Here is a 13,898-nt window from a genome sequence, read left to right on the forward strand (position 1 = left end):
TTTTATGTAGTCCAATAAAACACCTTATCTTATTTTATTAGTCGGTGATCTCATGGCTACAGAATTGTGTTTACATCATTGCCTAGGACAACAGAAAAACTTTCCTGCCACTTCTGTAAAGCAGTATGTTGAAGATCAATTGCCAACTACTGCAAAAGGCAAATAAAGAAGCCAGCCTCAGTTATGTGGCAGGCTAGGAAGATTTAACTTCTTCCCGAAATCTGCAACAGGTTGAAGAAAATGTGGTATAAAATATGACTGTGAGGAAGCAATGTATGAAGAAGAAGAAGAGTTGATTTTTATACCCTGCTTTTCTCTACCTTTAAGAAGTCTCATAGCGGCTTACAATCGCCTTCCCCTTCCTGTCCCCACAACAGACACCTTGTGAGGTAGGTGGGGCTGAGAGAGTTCAGAGAGAACTGTGACTAGCCTAAGGTCACCCAGTGGGCTTCATGTGGAGGAGTGGGGAATCAAACCCAGTTATCCAGATTAGAATCCGCCACTCTTAACCACTATACCATGCTGATGACATTTCCAATAATGTCCACCAATAGCAGCCCAACAGTCTCTTATCAATTGCATGGAATGTCTCAGGGTTGTACAATCAGAAATTCACAAATCCATACGATGCCCGTTTGCAAATATAGTATACGATCCAAATCCAAACAATGATTTCTGACATTTGAGAGCAGATGGAGACCGTCTGCTTTGACCACGCTGCCTCACCGTTTGGTTTCAGGCAGCAGAAGGGGTGGTGAGAAGAAACAGTTGCTCAGCAAAGGTGCGGTTGACAGGGTCGTTGTTGACCCAGAACAATTAACCCATCTTCATGCCAAATAAAACTATCCCAATGGGCAATTATGTACACAGCGTTTCTGCATTCTGCCAATCCCTGTGTTATTTCACAGGCTTTGGGAAGGCTTACTGATTCTAAGAAAGCAATGCTCCTGTTTTCAGGAAATAGTGTGGTATAGTGGTTAAGAGTGGTGGGCTCTGATCTGGAGAACCGGGTTTGATTCCCCACCCCTCCACATGAGCGGCAGCTAATGTGGTGAACTGGGTTGGTTTCCCCACTCCTACACATAAAGCCAGCTGGGTGGCCTTGGGGTAGTCACACTCTCTCAGCCCCACCTGCCTCACAGGGTGTCTGTTGTGGGGAGGGGGAGGGAAGGTGATTATAAGCAGGCTTGATTCTTCCTTAAGTGGGAGAGAAAGTCAGCATATGAAAACCAATTCTTCTTCTTCCCTGGATGTGTCCCTGCAAAGCTTGGTTTGTGTCATTGGCTATCGGGCAGGACAGATAGGTGTATTAGGGTTGCCAGCTGGAAGTTTTGGGGGTGGAGCCTGAGGAGGGTGGGGTTTGGGGAGGGGAGGGACTTCAATGCCAGAGAGTCCACCCTCCAAAGTGGCCTCCAGGGGAACTGATCTCCTGTCTGGAGAGGAGGAATAGCTCCACCCTGGTCCCACCTGGAAGCTGGCATCCCTAAGGTTCACTGATCCTCTGAAACAAAATGGCAGAGGGCTCGGCAAATTGCAGCAGGAGCAGGAATTGGTGGAAATTACCACCCCGTTTTCAAAAAACAAAAAAGCATCCTTAAGCTTTCAGAACAAGTGTTTGGACACACACACTTGTCTCCAGGAAATGATTTGGTGAGTGATGATTCACATTGAGCTCTAAAGTGGGTGCCTCTGGGGTCTGCAATAAGGACCCACCTTTCTGGAATATTCCAGGAGGACACTGCAGCTTTGTTCTATAATCCAACAACCTGGGAAAGCGAGGACTCTCCCATTTCTACCTATAAAATAATATTTAATGACTGTGCAGTCAGAGGGCTTGGTTACATAAGCACTGTAAATAGAAGTTATTGAGCTGCTTGTCTTTCATGGGCATTGTAATTCCCTGCTTGTGCCCAAGGCCTGATGGACTTAATCGCTGCTGTGGCGATTTAAGTCCTAACATCCCCTCCCCACCACCAGTGGCAGGAGGAAGCAGCTACTCTGTTTTTATTATTTTGATTTCAGCCACTTGCAATCTGTAGTTAATAATTGTGCATGTTTATATTTAATTTAATTATGCATCTTGGCTAGGGCTCCTGTTTACCCAACAAGCCTGCAAAGAATGACTAACACCCAACAACTTTCTTCCTTACATAATAAATGCACGTTGCCAAAATGCATATCGGGCTTTGTGGGTGGTCAGAACATTCAGCAGCTCTGGAACCCTCCCCCCACATTAGGGTTGCCAACTGCCAGGTAGATCTCTTGCTAATTCAACTGATCTCCAGCCAATAGAGATCAGATCACCTGGAAAAAAATGGCTGCTTTGGCTATTGAACTCTATGGCATTGAAGTCCCTTCCCTCCCCAAGCCTCACCCTCTTCAGGCTCTGCCCCCAAAATCTCCCACCGGTTGAGAAGAGGGACCTGGCAAGCCTACCCCCAATCATACTAAAGAAGAGGAAAATATAACATCATTTCAGACATACCAAAAGAAACAAACAAAAAACAATATGCAAACTAGAAGAGTTTGTTTTTATATGCTGACTTTCTCTGCCACTTAAGGAAAAATCACACCAGTTTACAATCCCCTTCCCTTCCCCACAACAGACACCCTGTGAGGTAGGTGAGGCTGAGAGAGAGTGTGACTAGCCCAAGGTCACCCAGCTGGCTTCATGTGGAGGAGTGGGGAAACAAATCCAGTTCACCAGATTAGCCTCCGCCGCTTATGTGGAGGAGTGGGGAATCAAACCCGGTTCTCCAGATCAGAGTCCACCAGACCTGGAGAAAATTGATGCTTTGGAAAGTAGACTCTATGGCATTATACCTCACTGAAATCCCTCCCCTCCTCAAACCCCACCCTCATCAGGCTCCACCCCCAAAATCTCCAGGTATTTCCCAACCCCGGAGCTGGCTTCCCTACTTGTTAGGGAGGCCATTCCACAAGGTGGGGGCCACAACGGAGAAGGAACGAGGACGGGCGGTTTTTGGTTTTGCCTATTTGCAGGATGGTTCTTGGAAAGGGCCCTGCTGGGATATGCTAAGTAAATCACCCAACAGGGGAAACCAGCAACCAAAAGAATTCTTTCTATTAAATGGTTAAAATGTCCCCCTAGTATACAATGGAGCAATGTTATGGGGTGAATGGTGTATTTTGCCTTTAAAAAAAAAATCCTTCTACTGCCGATCGAGCTTTACAAAAAGCCATAAATTGAGGCACGCATCTAAAAGGGGAAGGGGATAATATCTTTCCTGTAGCGGCCAAAGTTCACAGAGCACATAAATTCTGTACCGAAGAGTTCTCATAGCCATAAAAGAACTAGTGGAAATAAGAGGACTTTACAGAACTAGCAGCGGGGTGGGGTTTGTAGAGAGAAGCTGAGGCTGCGGGAACATTTTTATGACATATTATTATATGGGCCGTTTTACACAGTGTAAAGATTGAGGTGTTGGAATTCGGAGTGACATCCCTTCAGACGCTGTGGGACGATGTTGTATTTGTGAATGCCTCACCCACAAACACTGGCCGGTTGTACAGTGGAGAGCTATGCCACCTTTTTTCTTTCCCTGTCTTCCTTACTGCGGCTAACTGATTGCAAATTAGAATGGCTGGGGACAGCTTCTGGTAAATGACAGGTTAGCGCAGGGGTGTCGAACTCAATTGTTACGAGGACTGGATATGGCATAAATGTAGGGTTGCCAACCTCCAGGTACTAGCTGGAGAGCTCCTGCTATTACAACTGATCTCCAGGTGACAGAGATCGGTTCACCTGGAGGAAGTGGCCGCTTTGGCCATTGGACTCTATGGCATTGAAGCCCCTCCCCTCCCCAAACCCGGCCCCTCTCAGGCTTCGTCCCCAAAAACCTCCCACTGGTGGCGAAGAGGGACCTGGCAACATAAATGCCACATAGTTGGGCCGAGCTATGCCTCGCCAAACCAGATCAAGAGTAAGGGGGGGTAGATGCCTCGCCTGGCTCATGGGCCGGAAAGAGCTGGGTTAGTGTACAGCCAGCCCCAGATGTAAACAAACGTTTCTCGAGCTTGTTTTTGGAATCGGCCGTGCCAACCAATCTCACTCTGCCTTCTTACCCTTGAAACCCCGCACCAGCTCTCTGTTCTGGAGGTAACAGTGTGGAGATCCTTCAGTGGCTTTCACTTATGTGCAGTGCACTGTGGACAAGGATTTGCAGAATAGTGCGTTAATCTATAATTGGCAACAGAAGAGGAATAGCACAAGACCATTTTACTCCCACCCTAAAATAATTGACAAGACAACAGGGTTTTCTTAGAAGAGCTGGGGCTTCTTCTCCCCATCCCAGTGTCACTACCAAGGTGTATAATGTATAGTTCTTAGTTGTTCTTTTAGATGCTTAATAAACATTAATCATAATGTTGCCTTACCTCATCCTTGGAGGAAGCACCTCAGCTGGCCAGGAAGCTCCTTCTAGTGGGGGTTCCCTCCCTCCCTCAAATTTATGGATTGTTTCCAGGTCCCAAGCCATTCTCCCCCTCCCTCCCCTGAAGCCAACCCCACAGGTTAAAGATTTAGAGATTATATGGAAAGGAATAAAAAACAATATTTTAAGTGCTCATCAATGTATCAAATTTGCAACATGGCCCCATCTGTGGATACTTCAATCCAGAGACTGGAACAATGAACAGATACAGTTGCCAGCTTTAGGTTGGGAAATAGCTGGAGATTTTGGGGGCAGAGCCTGAGGAGGGCAGGGTTTACGGAGGGGAGGAACTTCAATGGGGAGGGGCCATGGCTCAGTGGTAGAGCATCTGCTTGGCATACAGAAGGTCCCAGGTTCAATCCCCGGCATCTCCAGTTAAAGGGACTAGGCAGGTAGGGGATGTGAAAGACCCTTTTCTGCCTGAGACCCTAGAGAGCCGCTGCTGGTCTGAGTAGACAATACTGACTTTGATGGACCAGGGGTCTGATTCAGTATGAGGCAGCTTCATGTGATTCATGTGAATGCCATAGAGTCCAATTGCCAAAGTAGCCCAAGCGGCCATTTTCTCCAGGGGAACTGACCTCTATCGGCTGGAGATCAGTTGTAATAGCAGGAGATCTCCAGCTAGTACCTGGAAGCTGGCAAGCCTAGATAAGACAGCACTTTTGAAAACCTGAGAACAGTCCAAAGTTTTCAGGGGAGGAAATCTGAAAACTTAAAAATAGAGTTAACCACCACCCCCATAGAAGCAGCGCCTGCGGCTTTAAGAACCAAATACCCTCTCACTGGCCATGGTGGCCGTTGCTAGGCAACCCTAGCAGTATTGCTAGCATTTTGGCCTCGGTGGGAAGACTTCTATGAGACATGCTACCACGTGACTAGCGTGATTAGGTTTGCCAGCCTCCAGGTGGTACCGACTACAAAAAAAACCCTATGCTGTAGCAAGTGTAACAGCACGAGGGCTCATATTAACAATAATAAGTTTGTCTACTAACTCCTTTCAATATATCTCTAATAAGCCTAACTCTAAACCTAATACTAAACCGAACAAATTCTGCAAGATATATATAACTGAAAGTTGCAAGAGGTACATGTAATGGAAAGAAACCCGCGTGAATACCTAACCTCCCGTTAACCCATTATTAATAATAATAATAATACCTACTTATATACTTGCTATACCAACTGTATTGATACATATATTGATGTATTATAAGCCTACCGAAATGTAGTTGAGAATCTCTGAAGATGACCTGTGTGGGTTCTGCTTCTCTCTGGCAATGTGTAACTAACCCCTTTTTGCTGGGGAGATAGAAGCTCCTCCTGCGCACAGGTGAATCCTAGTACTCTTCTACATGAAGTTGAAGTCCTAATTAATCCTAAAGGAACCTTACCTAATTTCATAGAAAACATGCCCTCCTCAGGCTCCACCCCCCAAAATCTCCAGCTATTTCCCAACCCGGAGCCCCTAAGCGTGATTCCGGCCCGCCTGCTTGCTCCTGTTCAACAGGAGCCACCCCACAAAAACCAGTGTTGCGTATGGTTACAGTTTCCGACTAGCATCTAATATTAGGAGCTAAGAAAATGAAGACCCCTTCCCGCCCCCCACCATTTATGTGAAAACAGCATCTTAAGAAGTAATTTACTTGACATAGGAAAGCTCCTGTAAGTGAACGGGAATTTGGCCTAGAGAATCCACATCTCTGGAAATCTCTGCCATCCAGCATAGAATTTGCCAACCATCTATTTAATTTCAATCCTTTGCAGACTTTCAGCAAAATTTGACCATTTCCAATACACTGAATCACTATTTGATGATTCACACATCCACAGGACATTGTAAATACACCATAATAATCTTTCTGCATGTGCCAATTTTAAATGATGAAAATTACAACTTTTGCAACAATTGACAACAGACCACACAACATATAAGGTGGTTACATTTCAGGATACCTTTTATGTATTTTTGGATGTATATGCATGAATGTATAAATCAGGGCTTCTTAAAAAATTTCCACTCGTGACCTTTTTGCCCTAGAATTTTTTACATGACCCCCGGTACATAGGTACAAATCAGATATTTACCGATAATAAATCAAATTTTTCGCAACCCACACATTCAGTTACGCGACCCTATATGGGGTTGCAACTCACAGTTTAAGAAGCTTTGGTATATATGACAACTGAGGAAGGCCAAAAAGGCCGAAACGCATTTAGTTTTATATTGGTCATTTGCATTTATTACAGATCATCAACATTGTTGGATATTTAGCCATTTTAATTTGAAGCCTATATATTTCAGGCCTAGTGGTTTTTAATCTGTGTACACTCTATAATGAATTGTAACAACATTTTGTATAATATTTAGCTCAACTTTTAATGTTTTGTATAGTTTGAGTTTTCTTTCCCCCCCCCCTTTTCGTTTGTTCCATTTCCTCCTTTGCCCAGGCTGTTGTCAGGAGGCAGACATTTGTCATAAGAGAAAGAGAGAGATCCTTGCGTTATCGGTCATTAACAGCCCCCAGGAAAGTGAACTGTTACTGCATTTTCCAAGAATAGACGGCAATAAAACTGCATGGTTATTATTCTGGGTCCAAGCCACCTGTATGTTAGACTGTTGCTAAAGGAATGAAAAAAGGGTTTCATTCCTTTTTTCCTTTTTGGTATGCATGGAATGTGTTTTCTGCAAGAGCCTTACGTGCGGTAAATATAAAACACTCAGAACCCTTCCGAGAAAACCAAAGGCCGCCATACGGCCAAAGCCCATACATGGGGACATTGTGCAGTTCCTCTGAAGGCAAAGGAAGCACAGTTGTACATTTTCTTAAGCTAACGACAGTGGAATTTCTCTCTGCAGGTATGCAGCATTCCCAATCTGTAATAATGAAGTTCTACTCAAACATTGTTCAGGACCCCCTCGCCTCTCTTTCTTCCCACGGCGGAAGGAGGAACAACAAACTCTCTCAAAAACTGGACTTCGAGCACTTTTTCTTGCGTGTTTGCCGATTCCCCTGATTCCACGCAGACCTCCACACCACACTGTTCCCAAGGATGATGCTTGTCCATCAGACCCCTTTGGCTGGTATGCCAAATGGTTGGGTTTCTCATCACTTCCCCAACTTGGGAAAATAGTTTTGCCGTGGGTCCCAGAACCCAGACCATAATAGGGGGCACCTACCTGGTGAGTGTGTGGGATATTGTTTCAGAGGGCCCTCCATTCATTTCCCTCCTGCTCTTCTTAGAGTGCCTACAACAGGACACAAAGCAGCTTATATCGATCTCCTCTCCTCCATTTTATCCTCACAACTACCCTGTAAAGTAGGTTAGGTGGAAAGACGGTGACTGATCCAAGGTCATTGGCAGGCTTCCATGGCAAAGTAGGGATTCAAACCTGCATCTCCTAGATTCTTGGGAGTCATACCACCAACTGCCTGTTCATGCACATTCCCAGGGGGGTTTCTCCCACCTTGTGGAACAGCCTGCCCGAGATAGTCAGGAGGCAGGGTTGCCAACCTCCAGGTACTAGCTGGAGATCTCTTGCTATTACAACTGATCTCCAGCTGACAGAGGTCAGTGCACCTGGAAAAAATGGCCGCTTGGGCCATTGGACTCTATGGCATTGAAGTCCCTCCCCAAACCCCACCCTCCTCAGGCTCTGCCCCAAAAACCTCCTGCCAGTGGCAAAGAAGGACCTGTCAACCCTATCAGGAGGGCTTCCACAGTTGCATCATTCCACATAATACGCAAAACAGGAATGTTCAGAAGGGCGTTCTTGTGACTGAATCAGACCGGCACCGAGATAGAACAGTCCAGGAAGACACCTTCATATGTAAATAGGTCTGAAGTCCACTTCCAATTATTATTATCATTTGTAATTGTCAGCGTTGTCTAACTTTTACTGCACTGTCTTATTCTTTGTAATCCCGCATTCTTCATGGCTGACATTGTACCTTTGCCTTAGGCAATTGGCCGTTCTCACTTGAGGCTCCTGTAAGGCACCAGAGATTGCTAATCTTGTATGTCGGTGATTTGGAGGAGAAATGTGTATATTCAGAGAGGAATCCTTATCAAATACGTATATCTATTTGGTGGAGATATACTGATGATGTATTTTTAATATGGAAAGTTTCCAATTGCAAGATTTTCATTGGTGGCTCGAGGTTCAGGATAATAACATCAAATTTGACATACTTTTCAATGGACATCAAATCAATTTCCTGGAGGTCATGATTAATAAAAATGGCAATAGGATTTGGACAAACATGTACAAAAAAACCCCCTACAGATAGGGTTTCCTTTTTAATTTGATAGTTTTCATTCAGTCAATATAAACAATTATTTACCTTACTGAAAGGAGGCAAGAATTAAAAAATGAAACCTTGCCACCAGAGGTTACCCAGACTGCCGCATCTGAAAAGGCCACAGCTTGTAGAAGGGAAGATTTAATAACAAAAAAAAAACAAGTCACAAAGTGAGAGAATTACAGTCAGTTTGACTTATAATCACATAGGCATGCAAATAAAAAAAATAGCATATATAAAAATCAAAATATGAACACATGAAGCTGCCTTATACTGAATCCGACCCTTGGTCCATCAAAGTCAGTATTGTCTACTCTGACCGGCAGCGGCTCTCCAGGGTCTCAGGCTGAGGTCTTTCACATCACTTACTTGCCTAGTCCCTTTAACTGGAGATGCTGGGGATTGAACCTGGGACCTTTGGCATGCCAAGCAGATACTCTACCACTGAGCCACATTCTACTTTGTGAGAAAAAACCAATTTTTCTTTTAAAAGAACATCCAGTTTAAAAGACAAATTGGCACATAGCAACTTTTTTGTTTCCATGATCTCCTAATGAACCATTTCCAGGAGCAGGTTTGCCCAAAGGCCATTTTAGATGTGGGCCTGGCCCGTGTTGTAACCTAACTCAAAATATGAAAAGTTTCATTAACCCCATTGACAAACGAGAATACATTTTAAACAACTATATCACATGTCATTCAGCTTGTTTATTTATGCCTATCAGATGTTCATGCAATGAAATATACGTAGGGAAGGCCTCTAGAAAAGTAAAGGCACGAATAATTGTACATAGGAGCAACATACATCACAGAATAGTTACTGCCCCTTTGGTACGTTTTATTAAGAGCATAAATCCACTGATCTCATTTGCTGGGGTTTATATAGATCATACCATCAGTGAAAAAATCTTGTTAAAAAGAGATTCAGTGGATTTTAAGGTCGCAGACTTTGGCCCCTCATGGGTTAAATTCTGATCCAGGACTACGGACCTTGCTTAGCTAATCTCGGTATTAAAAAGTTGCATCACCCTCCACTCAATAATGCAACTCCATTGCTGTGGAAAAGGTCAGCACGCTGGTCAGTAGTTGTCTTATCTATTTATATATTTGGTATTGCCTATTTTTCATGTCCCATGTATGGATTATTTATCTAATTCTATATTCTGATCAGTATGCGTCCCGTCTTTACCTCAGGAATAGAACTGACCTCATGGTTATTTGTCCACTTGCCCCCCTCTTCAAGGAGGTAAGATTTAAAATGCTTAATACTAGAGATCTAGTATTATCCACTGGTCCACTTGACCAAAAGTTGAATATACCAATATATATATATACACACACACGGCCTGATTTTAAAACATCACAGGAAAGGGGCTGTTTTGTAACTCGTATTTTGTTGCTCAGCAGAAGCATTTTTAATAACCGTTTCAAGGACAAACAAGTCTAACCTTTTACACAGCCCGGATAACCTACAAGAACCAATGAACTCTGACCGTGAAAGCCTTCAACAATATTTCTAACCTTTTTGTTTCTTGCCATTTTAGTAGGACTGAAGTAAATACCTTTGTATACTTTACCTGCACACGCAGTGGATGTTTGGCCACTAACAACTTCTATCACTGTATGTCGCTGTACAGGCATAACGCAGCAAAGGCATAATGTGCTCCGGGGTATCGGATAGCGAGAACGTTCACATAGACGCAAGGTGGTGGAGATCATGCAGGAGTGAAAGCAATTTCAATTTCTTACCAGAACTGGCTCTCTTGAAGCAGGTGACGGGAGGTACCACTTTGTCAATGTTCTTACCATCATTTTTACTGGCCTGTGTGTATCCCTGGAATTGTATTTGGGATTGCTGATTGTCTGGGCTCAGACAAGGATTAACTGTTACCGCTCCAGCGCTGACACTAAGGTCTCCACACAGGTCCACCGTACCTGGTGTTTACCCTTGAAGTCTTGCTTAAGTTTCTGTTCACAGTGATTGTTTTCCATCCTCATCTTCAACCAGGGGGTGAAGCCTGTACAGTTCTGTTTGGCATTCCCTCACCAATCCTTCCTATGCGTTCATTTTATTTTGTTTTTTTGTTTCATTTGTTTTTGTTTTTTAATTTTTGCTTTTATTTTTGCAGCTGGCACCAGGCTACAGCCAAATCTTACATACATATACATTGGTTCAGAAAAGTTGTATTGACAAAAGGCAGTTTGGCTTATTCAAAATTTATCAAAGTTTTAAGACTAGAGTAGCAAGGAATAAGAAATGGAAACAAATGTATTCTACCGTATTGCATTTAATAAAATGCTGTTATAAAACTAACCCCTTTTCAAAATCAAATTAGGATGTTTTATGGTTTATGGATCCCACGTCCCTTATTTTAACTGACAGAAGAAAAGATGACCATCCATACTGATCCCCTACAGTGAATTTCTGAATGTGGGCTGGAAAATGTTTGCATCTGCACTTCTCTCTTCACTGCTAACCTAACATCACGGTTTCTATAAAAATGAACAGGATTCTTGCAGCACCTTAAAGACTGACAAAATTTTATTCCGGCACAAACTTTCACGTCTGGAGCCCGTTCTGTCAGAAGAATGTTATTCTTCACTAGGAAGTCGTGCATAGATGAAATTAATAAAAAAATATTGTAAATGTCCTCAAAGGGCCGTGAAATAACAAGCAGCATGAATAAGGCAAACATAATCAAGGAAAGCACAGAGAACATTCACCAAAGCTGCAAGTGACTCAACTTGAACTAAGGTTATGACCTAAAATGATTACAGAATTCCCAGTCCTTGTTCAGTACTTGGGGCAAAAAGAAAATCTTTTTTTTTTATATTGACCTAAAGTCACAATTCTCTAGAATTATTCTACTGAAGAGAGACTCCAGGGAGACACAAAAACTAAACAAGGACTTAGTTAACATCGTAGTTAACACCCGAGATTCCTCAACAATTACAGGTATTAACTAGCTTATAAAACTGGAGGAAGGGCCAACTGTTGCTATTGTGAGAGGGTACTGTACTTTTCTCGATTATGTTTCCAGTTGATATAGTCACATCCCATGGCTCTGTCACACTGCTGCTTACTTTTTTTATGATCACAAGTTTTATGCCTATGAGAACCCACTACATGTATCTAATAAAGCGGCTCTAGTCCATGAAACCTTGTGCTGGGGTAAACCAAGCGCTAACTAGACTGCTGTTGATATTCGCCGCCAACAGACTAAACTGGCTGCTCTTCTGGAATGATCATGGTTGATGAAACGGTTGATGAGCAGACGGGCACACCCTGCGCTAAGAGCTTCTGCATCACATTTCAGGACTGGTCTTTTACTATGTTGTAAGGTTTAGTACAGCAGCATTCACTTATTTTTGTTCTTAATAATCATTCTATTAACTTCACTAGTGCTGTTGACTAAGCAGCTCCCCCCCACAATAGCGCTACCCTGTCTCTTGCATAAGGTAAATAGGTTCACTTGACAAAGGAGAAAACAGGGTTGTACTTACTCGCAACTTTTGTTCATCACGTTGTCTTCTATGCCGGTATATGCGGGATTGCGCATGCGCAGGCCAACTGCAGAAATGAAGATTCTAAAGATTGCTAGTTCCTTCCAAGGCACACGGAGCGCTCCCCTCCCCTCTTGTGAGCCGACATTTTCCCACCCAAACTGTCACGTGACTACGGAGGAGGAAAGCGCTCCTCCCTCAGCCCTTCCTTCGCTCTGTTAAAAAAAGGGTTCAGAATGTCGGACAAAAACGGCTCCGCCTGATGAACACAAACCATGCCTAATGTGTCCGGGAGAGGGCCGTAATATCAGGGCCTGTGACGCGTTCCACCAATTTATGCCCAGCGCCCGACAGGAAAGGGATTCTTGATTAAAGGCAGCCCTCTGGGAGAACGCACAAGGGGCTCCTGAGGATGGGTCCAAAAAACACTCAGCGCAGCCAGGAAAAAGGGCCTGTACCCAAGTTAGTGGTTTCAGCGCCCTCCATTCCATGTCGGATACAATACCCTGATCTGTGCACAGATCAGCCAGAGCTGCCACCAAAAGCGTGGTCAAATCCAAACATAGATCTGAGGACTCCCCAGGCATCAGGCATCTCCAGAAAATGTCAGTTACAAGAGGACAGTTGATGAAGTACCAGCACTTTGCATGCCTTCTCCGTTAGCAAGGCAGATGGAAAGCCCTCTTTCTTTAGACAAGAGCATAACAGAGGAACCACCACCACCACAAGCTACAAGTTCCACCCATTCGAACCACTGTAAAGGAGAATCAACTCAGTCATGTGTCGGTTTGGGAGGGAAAACGCCCGCTCAAGATGGGGGAGAAGAGTGCTTCGCACGCCTTGGAAAGCGCTAGAAATCCTTAGTCTCTTCATCTCCGTAGCTGGCTTGCGCATGCACAGTCCCACAAGAGTCTGCAGGGAAGCCACGGAAATGAACTACGGGTAGCTTTGTGGTCAACCATCTGGAAAGAAGCCTATGACAACCCTGCTCGCTTTTGTTGGAGGTGTCTTGCACATTTCAGCTAGACTTGTTGAAAGGAACATGAAAAGGAGCGCCTTCAAATTTAAGCCTCACCAACCAGTTTGTGCGACAACAGTCAAAAAGACCTTTTCAAATTATTTGGGGAACAATGAATATTACAAGCGCAGGACAGAAAGTGGAAGATTCTCCAGCCGAATGCACGTTCAGGCCAATATGAGGGTTACACTTACATTTAGATGCAAGAACTGATTTGAGCCTTCCTCATGAAAATAGTCTAAGGCAACACTGCTAAGTACACTTACTTGGCAGTCAGCCCCCTTGAACCTCAGGGAAGTCACGACTGACTAAATAAGCCCAGGACTTTGCTATAGTTCCAGAAGCCCATCCGAATAGCTTGAGAACCAGGAAGCACATCACAGATCTGAGCACCAGGGAGCACATCACAGGGAGCACATCACAGATCTGAACTTTTTTAACAGAGGACAACAGGGTTTTTTCCTTTGCCAACTTTTTTTTTTTAGCTTTAGATACAAATATAATATGTACATGCATTGTTAGGACACTCTTTGGCTTAAAACATGGTTTAGGATGTGCTTTTAACTAGGTAGGCTTTATTGGTTAACATTCAAAATGATACTTTCCTCCGATCGCCAA

This window comes from Euleptes europaea, chromosome 15, assembly GCF_029931775.1.
Source record: "Euleptes europaea isolate rEulEur1 chromosome 15, rEulEur1.hap1, whole genome shotgun sequence".
Classification (NCBI taxonomy): domain Eukaryota; kingdom Metazoa; phylum Chordata; class Lepidosauria; order Squamata; family Sphaerodactylidae; genus Euleptes; species Euleptes europaea.